Genomic DNA, 12,015 nt, shown 5'->3' on the forward strand with positions numbered 1-12,015 from the left:
GTCTCTCTCTCTCCGCCATGTGGGGACATGGCAGGAAGGCCCAGAAGACATCCGCCTGAAACCCAGGAAGAGAGATCTCACCAGGAATTGAATTGGCAGACGGCACCATGCTCTTCTTGGACTCACAGCCTCCGGAACAGTGAGAAATAAATGTCTGTTGTTTAAGCCACCCAATCTGTGGTAGTTTGACACAGCAGCACAAGCTAAGACAGACCAGATAAATTAGAGCCAGATGACGCATGACTTTGTGAGATTCTGAAACAGGATCCTGAAGTGGTTCCGCTGGATTCCCCACTCCAATCCCCATGACTATGAACATGATGAGACATCATGGTCATGATATGTTACATAACACGGCAAAAAGGATTTTGCAGATGTAAGTAAGGTCACTAATCAGTTGGCTTGGAGTTCATGAAAAGGGAAATTATCTGGATGAGTCCAGTCTAATCATAGCCCTTTAAAAGCAGAGTCTTTTCTGGATGGTGGCAGATGGAGAAGTGGGAGAGATGCCATGTGTCGCGCAGGGTGCAACATGCGGCTGCTGGCTTAATGATGGAGGGGTCGTATGTCAGGGAACGTGGGAGTCTTTTGCTGACAGCCAGCATGCAAGCAGGACTCTGGTCCTCCAGCCACATGGAACCACATCTACCAATGACCTGTATGAACTTGGAAGTGGATGCTTCCCCAAAGCTGCCAGATAAGTGCCCATCCCGGCTGGCACCTTGGGGGCATGAGGGGCTCAGTAGAGCCCTGGTCAGAACCATGAGGTACTAAGTAGTCTGTGATAGGTTGACGTAACAGTAGAAAACTAATGTTCAAGCCAAGTTAAAGACAATTAGATTTTATCTGAGAAACAAGAAGATAATATCCTTTGAAAAGAGTCCAAATACACGCAGCAGGAATTTCTGGAAGAACCAGAGAGCAGGAGAAAGGCAATCTTCAAAGACTGTCCTCAGAGATAGAAGAATCAGAAGAAGGAGATTATTACAAAATAAACGGAACCAAAAGGATTTCTCGGAAATTAACAATATGGCAACAGAGAAGGGGAACTCTTGGGAGGAGGTGGAAGATAAATGTGAGGAAATCTGGTAAATGGGGCAACAGGACAAAGGTGGAGGAGGAAGGAACAGACCATAAAATGAGAGGAGGGGTCACGCCCTAAAATAAAAGGTCCCAAGAGAAGGACCTGAGAGAACGGGGAAAATGGGAGGGGAGAGACCCGTTAAGAGATTATTCAAGAACAATTCCCAGAATTGAAGGATCCACACCTCCAAATTGTATGGGCCCACCACGGTGCCCACCATACTGGGTGATGACAGAGTCACACCAATCACAGGACATTTGAAAGCATTGTGACAAAGAGAGGATCCTAAAAGCTTTGGAGGGAAAAACAATGGGTTTCAGAGTTGCATTGGATCTCTCAGCATCGGTACCAGTAGCTAGGAAGGACTTTTTATTTCAGGGATTATTGTTTCCAACCTTGACTCTTTCACTTGGCCAAACTATTCCACTAGGTGTCAAAGCAGAAGAAGGACATTTTTAAGCATGTAAGGGGGGAAATAAAAGCATTTTTGTAAAAACCTGGGATTTTCCTATGATACGTCTAAAGGAAGAAAACATCACTGCACGATGGACATCAGCAAGAAGAAAATTAAACCCAGAAAAGTAAATACAATTAATAACTCATGCTAATGGACATTTGCGAAGCTCTGCATGGACAAAGGGAAGAATGAGTCTCTTGCTCTCTCTTTCTCTCTCATGCAGAAGGAACACTGATAAATACTGACCTGGTTTAGGCCATGGAATAAATGTTAATAAATACCAAAAGAATGATTATTACATGGACCACATTTTCTGACCATAGTGCAATATAAAAAGAAACAAATGTAAAAAAAAAAAACAACACAAAACCTACCCCCTCAAAAAAACCACTCTTCCTTCCTCTTATGTGTTTGGAAACTGAAAAACATATCTCTAAAGAATTTGTGTGTTGAAGAGGCCAAAATGGATATCGCAAACATATAGGTCTGAATAAAAAATTATTTAATCTATTAAAACTTCTGGGTGTGACGAGGGCAGCTGTGCACAAGGGGACTTGGGCAGGAGTTTGGGACACTAACATGTTATCATCAAGTGTACCCCATGGTTCTGAAAGGCATCTGCCCAGATGAAGGGCAACTTTTCCTCTTCCAAATTAAAGCACCAGCAGCCGAGCTCTGCATCCAGAAAGTTGAGTCCACGCAGAGAGAACAACTTTTAAAAGTTCTCACAAAGGGGCCCTGTGGGCTAGTAGAGGCCTGGGTGAGGACTAAGGACTAAGAAGGAAAATTGTAACCCCAGAAACATGTATTTAAAAAGAGGGACTGAAAATGATCTAAATAGTACAAAAACAATAGAGTAATTGCAAAAAAAAAAAAAAAGTTGTAATAATAAAATCATGACGACCAGAGCAGAAAGCAACAAAACTAAAATTATACAGGGAAGTACAAACACTTAGAGAATATAATACCCAAATATTTTGAAAGTACTTTTATAAAGAGGTATATATATTTGGTATAAACGAGTAAGAAAAGGAGAGCAAAGCAGCAGACATACCAGAAATTTTAAAGAGGAAATCCAACTCTACGTTAAGTAGAAAATGTAACATGGAAAGAGAAAGTGTGAGCCAAAATATCTGAAAAAATCTAAGAACCAAGACAATTTTCTAGGAAAACAATTACCAAAATTGACCCAGGGAAAAAAAAAAAAAGTTGGGTCAGTGGTCAATCATAAGGCCTCCTCATCAAGCACTTATGGGAACCAGTTTATCTTCCAAGATTCAACAACTTTTATTGTATGAATTATTCCAGAAAATAGAAAAAGGGGGACATCATTTTCCAATGAGCATTAAAAGGTTAGTATGACCTTGATACTAAAGCTTGACAGGCACAGTAAAAGACAGCATCACCTATGAAGATAGATGTAAAGATAACAAACCCACTACCGAAACGAATTTGAAGTACATTAAAATATGAGAGTATTGTTTAATGTTAGAAAATATGTTGGTTGGGGCGCCTGGGTGGCTCAGTTGTTAAGCGTCTGCCTTCGGCTCAGGGCGTGATCCCGGCGTTCTGGGATCGAGCCCCGCATCGGGCTCCTCCGCTATGAGCCTGCTTCTTCCTCTCCCACTCCCCCTGCTTGTGTTCCCTCTCTCGCTGGCTGTCTCTATCTCTGTCGAATAAATAAATAAAATCTTTAAAAAAAAAAAGAAAATATGTTGGTGTAATTTGCATTGATGGGATGTAACTTTGTCTCTTGGAACAGAAAGATGTAAAATAATAGCAACTTAAACAAGATAGAAATTTGTGTCTCACATGGAACTCTAGGCAGACGGTCCAAAGCCGGTGTGGTGACTCAGGATTAACAGTGACACAGACTCACTGGTTGCCTTGCCCCCTTCAGCACGTGGCTTCCATCTTGTCATCCAGATGGCTGCTCCAGCTGCTGCAGCTAGCAAGAAAGGAAGAATGGTCAAGTGAGCAAAGAGCACGCCCCCTCCCCCTTATTCTCCCTCTCCTGGACCCTGAAGGGCAAGACATGAAAATCGCACACACTTCTTCAAATCACAGCTCCTTAACCAGAACGTAGTCACATGGCCACATCATCTTGCTGCAAGGGATTTTGGGAAATTCATGAGCGGCAATGTGTCTCCTGTAATTTTATTTCTATGGAAGAAAAAGAACAGATAATAGGAGAAAACTGACTGCCTCTGCCTCAAAGGATAAGAAAAAAAGATTCTCTCATTAAATGCAGATAAAGTATTTAATAAAATTAAATACCTTTGTGTCAGTCAGCATTCTCCAGAGGAACAGAATCAGTATGTATTTCTACTCAAATCTGTATATTGATAGAAAACATACACGGACACACACGCACAGATTTATTTCAAGCAATTGGTTTACAGGAGAGTGCAGGCTGGCGGGTCTGAAATCTGTAGGGCAGGCTGGTAGGATGGAAACTTTCAGGGAGGAATGGATGTTGCAGTCACGAGGCAGAATTTCTTCTTCGCTGGGAAATCTCAGTGTTGCTCGTGAGGCCTTCAGCTGATTGGACGAGGCCAACCCACGTTACTGAGTCATCTACTGTACTTGAAGTCAACTGATTGTAGGTGTTAATCCATCTGAAAAAACCTCCACAGCTGCATCTCAATTAGTGCTTTTTTTTTTTTTACGATTTTATTTATTTATTTGAGAGAGAGAACACGAGCAAGGTGAGGGCCACGGGCCAGGGAGAAGCAGACTCCACGCTGAGCAGGGAGCCTGACTCGGCCCAATCCCAGGACCCTGAGATCTTGACCCGAGCCAAAGGCAGATGCTTAATTACTGAGCCACCCAGGCGCCCCCAGTTAGTATTTGATTGGATAACTGGGGACTCTGGCCTAGCTGGGCTGACATATCAACCTAACCATTATAACCCTCATGCCGAACAAACAAAAAAAGCAAATTAGGATTTGAAAAGTATTTCCTCAACCTGATAAAGGTAATTATCATGCATACTGGGGTTTTACTCCATATTTGTGCATCCTTTTAGGCTGTCCAGCATCCTCATCTCCTTCCTACATTTGGGAAATCCACCTTTCCGTGAGTCTCAGTGAGAGTCTAGTCCCAAGTCCTACTCTCGAAGCTCCAAAGGCCAGATTCTGCCTGTGTAGCCCGCCCCCACCGCACCCCTGCCACTCTGACTTAAGCCTAGCCAATCAGATGCTCTCCCAGGGACCCTGATGGTAAACGGGTTTCACAAAGAAGCAGGTCTGGTTTGGGGTTCTCTCTGGTGGCAGATGCAGAAACATCTGGTCAGTACCCTCACTAGGCTGGTCTTGGAACATTCCCTGCGGCCTGGGTTTCCACGTAACTTCCCTTAGTTCCCGTCCATTCTCTACACCTGCTTCATCAGCCTTCTCGTTGATTATGTTTAGGAAGCTGATATCTCTCTGTTGTTGTTGCTTTTGTGATAACTTTAGCCGGAGTTAGTTTCTTTTGTAATAAACCAATAAACCCTCATGGGTACCTACCGAAAGCTTACAACCACCACAACAAAAATGATGAAACGTTAGAAGTGCTATCTTTTAAAGCATGTTTCTGAACCAGAGGAAATACCGCTTTTCTGGGGAACCTGGTGATGTCTGGAGGTGGTTGTCATTGTCAAAACCTGCAGGGGCAGGTGCTGTGCGATGGCATCTGGCATTTAGTGAGTAGAGGCCAAGGATTCTGCTAAACACCTAGATAGTGTCAATAGCTGGGAGATCGAGAAACTCTGCTTTAAGCAAGGATAGGACAAGGAGGCTTGCTTTCTCTGTTTCTTTTCAGCATTATACTGCCGCATCTAGAAAGCACAATAAAACAAGTGAAAAAGAGGTAAGGACTGAAATAGGAGAAAGAAAATGTTCATTATTTGCAGGTGATATGGTTGAATACCTGAAGATAATGTTCAGAAACGCTAGTAAAACCATAAATAGCTCATCGAGGTTGCTGGTTATGGAGTCAATACACCTAAGTCAATAACATACCAACAACAACCACTTAAAAGGGAATAATAACTCTGTGTTATGTTTGCGACTTCCTGTGAGCCTGTACCAATTCCAAAATAAAAGTTTTTAAAATATAATGATTGGAGAGAGTTGTTTAGCAACAGCAACAAAATCCATGCTATTTAAGACTAATTTCACAAAAATATGAACTTTGTGAAGAAAATTGTACACCTTAATTGAAGAACAAAATAAGAATTAAGTGAATGGAGAGACCTAGCATATTCATGTTTGGAAAAACCCAGTGTTGTAGGATGTCACTTTTCTTAAAATTCATTTGTTACATTCAATGTAATGGCCACAGATGTAGTGATTTTAAACAATGTGAGTTTATTATCTTATGGTTCTGTAGGTCAGAAGTCCAACATGGCTCTCCCTGGGCTAAGATCATGGTACTGGCGAGGCAGCCTGCATTCTTCTCTGGAGGCTCTAGGGGAGAATCTGTTTTCTTGCCTTTTCATCTTCTAGAAAGTGCCTATAGTCCTAGGCTTGTGGCCCTCTTCCTTCATGCTCAGCTCATTAGGGGCAGGTGGAGTCCTTCTCATGCCGCCATCTTCCCGGGTCTCACCAGCCAGGAAGAGTTTTCAACTTTTAAGGACCCTTGCGATGACATTGGATCTACTGGGTTAACCCGGGGTAGTCTCCCCATCTCAAGGTCAGCTGCTTAGCAACCTTGATTCCATCTACAGCCTGAATTCCTCTTTGCTATGTAACCTACCATGGTCACGGGAACCAGGGAGTAAGATGTAGACAGCTTTGGGATACCATTATTCTACCTCCCACACAGTACGTGTTAGACATTTTCCATACTAAAAAGTAAAGACACAAAAACCACCTGAGAGTAATTACCCCTCATTGTATTTTTAGACTGTGTTTATAAGTCAGCAGGACAACCCGTTAGGTTTGGAGCAAAACAGAACTTTCAGTTGAACGTAGTCCCTATATGTGAGGATTCCTTTTTGCCTAACGTATTTACGCACAAGGAGGAAAACGTAGATACTGCAATCTCATTACTGTGCGGATTGCATCTGAAGCATTACACAGGAAGAGGAAACGTTCCAAGGGGATGCCGCAGGTACAATTTGATTTGCGTAATCTATTGTCTTGTTTTCAAAGCAAAACTGTAACGTGGTAAGTTATATAAAAAGATACTAGTTGGTAAAAAAAAAAGTTAATTAAAATAGCACTCTACCGTTATAAAACACTTTCATACACAATCTCATTTAATTTCACAACAGCCTTTGAGTTGGGAAGAACAAGTGTGTTTTTTTTCCCTCTCGCATTTGAAGAAGTTAATTGAGACTCAGCAGGATTATGACTTGCTTCACTGTACGAAGTCAGGGACATTTCAGTTTATTTTGTTGATTCATCATAACATACCCCATCTTCATTAATAAGCTCTTCTAAGTGTCTCAGTAAGAGCTGTGTGCTTGGAAGAAAGCCTGTGTGCTGAATCCGTAGAAATCAGTAGCTCTGAAATTGGAATGTGAGTCACAGTGGAAGACTAGCAGATTCATTTCTACTTTTAAATTTACATGAATTTTCCTATAGCCAGACTTTAAAAAATCAATTATGTGTATCAAAATGATACGTGTACACAGAGTAAAAGGTCACTGGTGCTTTAAGGGTTTAAGTAATGAAAATAGCAGACTTTTGCCCTAGCCCTTCCCTTCTCGGACTTGATCCTTCTGCTATTTCCTTGGGCATTTATGTCGACACTTATAGATGATATGCTTATACTGCAGGTCCTATGTTGTGTAGACATTATCTGTCATCTTCCTATTGCCCCAGGTGAGGATTCAGTCACCTCCCACCTCCTACCACTGCTTCACCTCCTCGTCCTCTCATTATATCACAATTTCTGGTAAATCTTTATTCACTACTACTACTTATTATTTTGTGTTTTGTTTTTATTTTTATTTAAAGTTAGTTAACACATAGTGTATTATTAATTTTGGGGTAGAATTTAGTGATTCAACAGTTGTGTATAACACCCAGTGCTCATTACATCACGTGCCCTCCTTAATGCCCATCACCAGTTGCCCCATCCCCCCACCCAGCTCCCCTCCAGCAACCCTCAGATTTTTCTCTATAGTTAAGAGGCTCTTTGGTTTGTCTATGACCATATAAATATCATCAACTTCTAGGAAAAGTAGTGTGTTGTGGTTACATTTTTTTTCTGTGAAAATTCCTCCTACCCACTGGAATGAATATTCATCCATTTTTTATTTGCTTAGTTTAAATATGTAGTCATTAATAATTCTTCCTTACTTCTGTCAATTCTATTTTCCAAATGGCCAAAGGTAATGGATAATTTTCCTGTAATTTGTACTGAAGCTTTCTCATCTGGAACTCGGACCTGGTCGGGCTGATTGCTCCCCAGGCTTGGTACACAGCTGCCATCCTGGATCCTAGTTCCTGGAGTCAGTGTTTTCCTTCTGTTAGGTTTACCCTCTTGTGCTGATGGAGCACACCCTTCTGTAGCTTTCAGAGAAAGGATGCATGAGAGGTATGATTTTTGCTATCTTGCTATGTGGTATCATTGCTTGGATATCTTGCTCAGTTTCCCCACATGGCTGTTATTATTTTGATTGGATTTGGAAATGGAACTGAAAACAACTTCCTTTCTAGTCTGTCTCCGGAAGCAGGCCCTGAACACTGCTAAGAGTCGTTGTCTTTGCACAGGAACACTGGGGGTTAGGGGTGGAGAGGGCTTCCTTTTTTACTATATAACCTTCTGTACTACTTGATTTTTAAAAACCATTTGTAGACACGGTTTTATAAAACTTAAAGAAAAAGACATTAGAAAATAGAGAACATGGCAAATATGGAGAATTTAAACTCCCCAAATTTACCACGTATTACATTGTATTTAACATTGTTGGATCCATGTGAATGGTGTGTTAGTGAAATACAGTAATTTTACCATTAAGGGAGTTACTACAGATTATGTTATTGTATAAGCCCAAATATAATGACCTGAATTGCATGATATAATGGAATCTCATCATCTTGTTATCACAGAGCCTTTTTTTTTTAAATGAAGATTTGGAAATTTTAGGAGAAAAGGATACCTTTAAACCAAATTTTGGCCATCAAAAGTTGAATTAAAATTTTTTTAAAAAAAATTTATTTATTTATTTTAGAGAGAGAGCACATGTGAGCAGGGGGAGGGGCAGAAGGAAAGGAAGAGAGAGAATCCTCAAGCGGACTCTCCACTGAGTGGGGAGCCTGACGTGGGGCTTGACCCCAGGACCTTGAGATCATGACTTGAGTGGAAATCAAGAGTTGGATGCTTAACTGACCGAGCCACTGAGATGCCCCAGTAAATTGCTTTTTAAAGTCTTCCCACGTACTGAAATTCTCACATTCCCATTCCCAGCCCCACCCAAAACCATCTCCATGTTAATCAGTGCACTTTTACAGGGCTTTTCTTGGATTTTCACAGTTCAACTGAAAGTAACAGGTATGTAGGAAACTAGGCCTCTCGATGCGCAATGCACAACCAGAAGGATGATGCTGGTTCGAGGTTTCACTGCAACACCTACATCAGAGGAACCTCAAAGTTAAATGAGAATATGAGGAGGAAATGGTTAAATCTATGTTTCGTGATAGATTTTTGCTTATAAAAAGCTCTTAGCCTTGACCTTCAGCATGAGAACACTTTTAATTATGCAGATATTAATCATTAATGTTTCCTGCTCCCCCAGCAGTTGTGGGAAAATGACCAATGAGGAACTTCTACACACACACACACACAATAATTTAAAGGATGTTGAGAAAAAGTAAATCTCCATGACGACTTTCTTCAGAGAGGAGTCCTCAGCCTAGGCTGAACGCTGTAATTACCCAGGGAACTCTGGAAATACCGATGCTTGGGTCTCTCCTGAGAGATCCTGAATTAATTGGTCTGGCCACATCCTGGGCTTTGGGAGTTTTAAAAGCTCCCGGGTGATTCTCAGATGCAGCTGGGCCTGAGAAACAGGGCTCAGGCTGATGCCAACCTCTAGAGACGGAATGTGTGACAGGTCCTTGTTTAGCTCTGATGAGTAATTCATTTGCCTTTTCAGACATTCATTTTTATTTTTTTAGTTTTTTTAAAGATTTTATTTGTTTGAGAGAGACAGAGAGAGTGTGAGTGGTGGAGGGGCAGAGAGAGGGAGAGGGATAAGCAGAGTCCCCACTGAGCACGGAGCCCCATGCAGGACTCAATCTCAGGACACTTGAGATCATGACCTGAGTCAAACTCAGACGCTTAACCGACTGAGCCCCTGGGCACCCCTAGACATTTTTTATTTTATTGTTTTTGTCTTCAGATATTTTATTATTTATTCAATAAAGATTTTTCATTATATTTTTCAATTAAACAATGTGTATTGGATTTTATTTCTGCTTACAAAAGAAATACATGGTAAATGTTCCCCAGGCTTAATTATTATTACAATTTTGGCGTATGGTCTTCATCTTTTTTTTTTTTTTTAAGATTTTATTTATTTATTGGACAGAGAGAGACACAGCGAGAGAGGGAACACCAGCAGGGGGAGTGGGAGAGGGAGAAGCAGGCTTCCCACTGAGCCGGAAGCCTGATGCGGGGCTCAATCCCAGGACCCTGGGATCATGACCTGACCCGAAGGCAGATGCTTAACGACTGAGCCACCCAGGCACCCCTGTTCTTTGTCTTTCATTTACTCTTCACATTAGAAAAAAGTGCAATATACACAAAACATGAAATGTGCATAGGATTTAATGAATAATTCTAAGGTGAACCCAGGAAACCCTACTGGGTCAACTGGCATGCCAGAAGTTTCTTTTGTGCCCTTGTCTTAAGAAATAACTCTTGGGGAGCCTGAGTGGCTCTGTCAGTTAAGCTTCTGACTCTTGATTTTGGCTCAGGTCATGATCTCAGGGTCATGAGATTGAGCCCTGCATTTGGCTCCACACTGGGCATGGAGCCTGCCTAAGATTCTTTCTCCCTCCGCTCCTCCCCCCCACCAGTTGTACTGCCTATGTGTACCTACCTAAACAATATAGTTGAGTTTGTCTATTTGTTCATATTTTAGCTTTACAGCTGTAGTTTGATTATTTACGTTGCCGTAGTATATTCCACTGAGTGGATATACCACCTTGACCCTCTACCATTGATGGAAACTTGGGATGCTTGCATCTATTGGCTATTAAGAACGGCGTGCGTGAACACTCTGGTTTTGTCTCCTGATGCCCATATATACTAATTTCTCTGGAGTATATATGACTAGTGAAGAATTGCTGGCTCATGTGGTATACATATTTTCAATTTTAGTAGAAAACAAAATTGATTTCCAGATTGGTTGTACGAATCTAGCCCTACAAGCAGTCTGTGAGAGATCCCGTTGCTCCAAATCCTCCATAGAACTATTTGCCAGTATGGTGAGGATGTAATCGCATTTCCTTGAAGTTTTAACTTGCATTTCCTCAGTTTATAATGAGACGAAAAATGTGTAGCCGGCGCTTCTGTTGCGTCATGTTATATCTCCCCTAGCTCATCTGCTATTTTTGGGGGTGTCATTTGCTGTTCCTTTATTTACTGCTGGAGGTTGATTCCTAGCTCATTAATTTTCAGCCTTTCTTCCTTTCTGTTAGAGGTAGTCAAGGCCATACAGTTTTTCCTAAATACAGCTTTCAGTCATGTTGTTGCCCAACATATGAAGATTTTCTGGATATGTCCATTAGGTCATATTTGTTATTCATGAGATTCATTTCTACCAGGTGTTGTTTTTGTTTTTGTTTTGTTTTGTTTTTTGGTCTGTTTATTCTATTGATCACTGACAGAAGCATGCTAAAATTCTCCCACCATGATTGTGGATTTTGCTATCTATATTTTGAGGCCAAGTTATTAGATACATACAAGTTAAAAATTGTTCTCTCCTCCTGGTCTATGGAGCTTTGCACGGTTTTAATTCAACTAATGCTTTGTTTGCTGTGGAGTCTTCAGTTGATGTTAGTATAGCTCCATCAGCTTGATCTTGGTTGTGTTTTCGGGTGATGTAGCCCCCCCTCCTTTGATGCTCGGCCCCTGCGTATCCTTATATGTGAGGTGTCTCTTTCGTGGATATCATAGAGCTCCACTTTCTTTTCCCTAATCAGACAGTTTTGTATATCTTAAGTGAAACATTTAGTTTGTTTACATTCAATACAATTACTGATATATATGGGTTTCCATGTTATTTTGAGCTTTTTATTCATACGATCCTGTTCCCTTTCATCTTCTATCTCTCTTTCTCGTGGGTTTGACTAATAATTTTTTTTCTTCTTATAGTTTGAAAATTATGAATTCTGATTCTGTTGTTTTAGTCTTCACCCTAGAAACCACAACACAGAGACTTATTTGACCAAAATCTAGAGTTAATCAATACCTTTACTTTCCTCTTGGCTGATAAGACAGAGCCTAAACATGTTAATTATATTTCTTCCTT

The sequence above is a fragment of the Ursus americanus genome, chromosome 4 (assembly GCF_024610735.1).
Source record: "Ursus americanus isolate L20-20 chromosome 4, mUrsAme1.1.p, whole genome shotgun sequence".
In the NCBI taxonomy this organism is placed as follows: Eukaryota; Metazoa; Chordata; class Mammalia; order Carnivora; family Ursidae; genus Ursus; species Ursus americanus.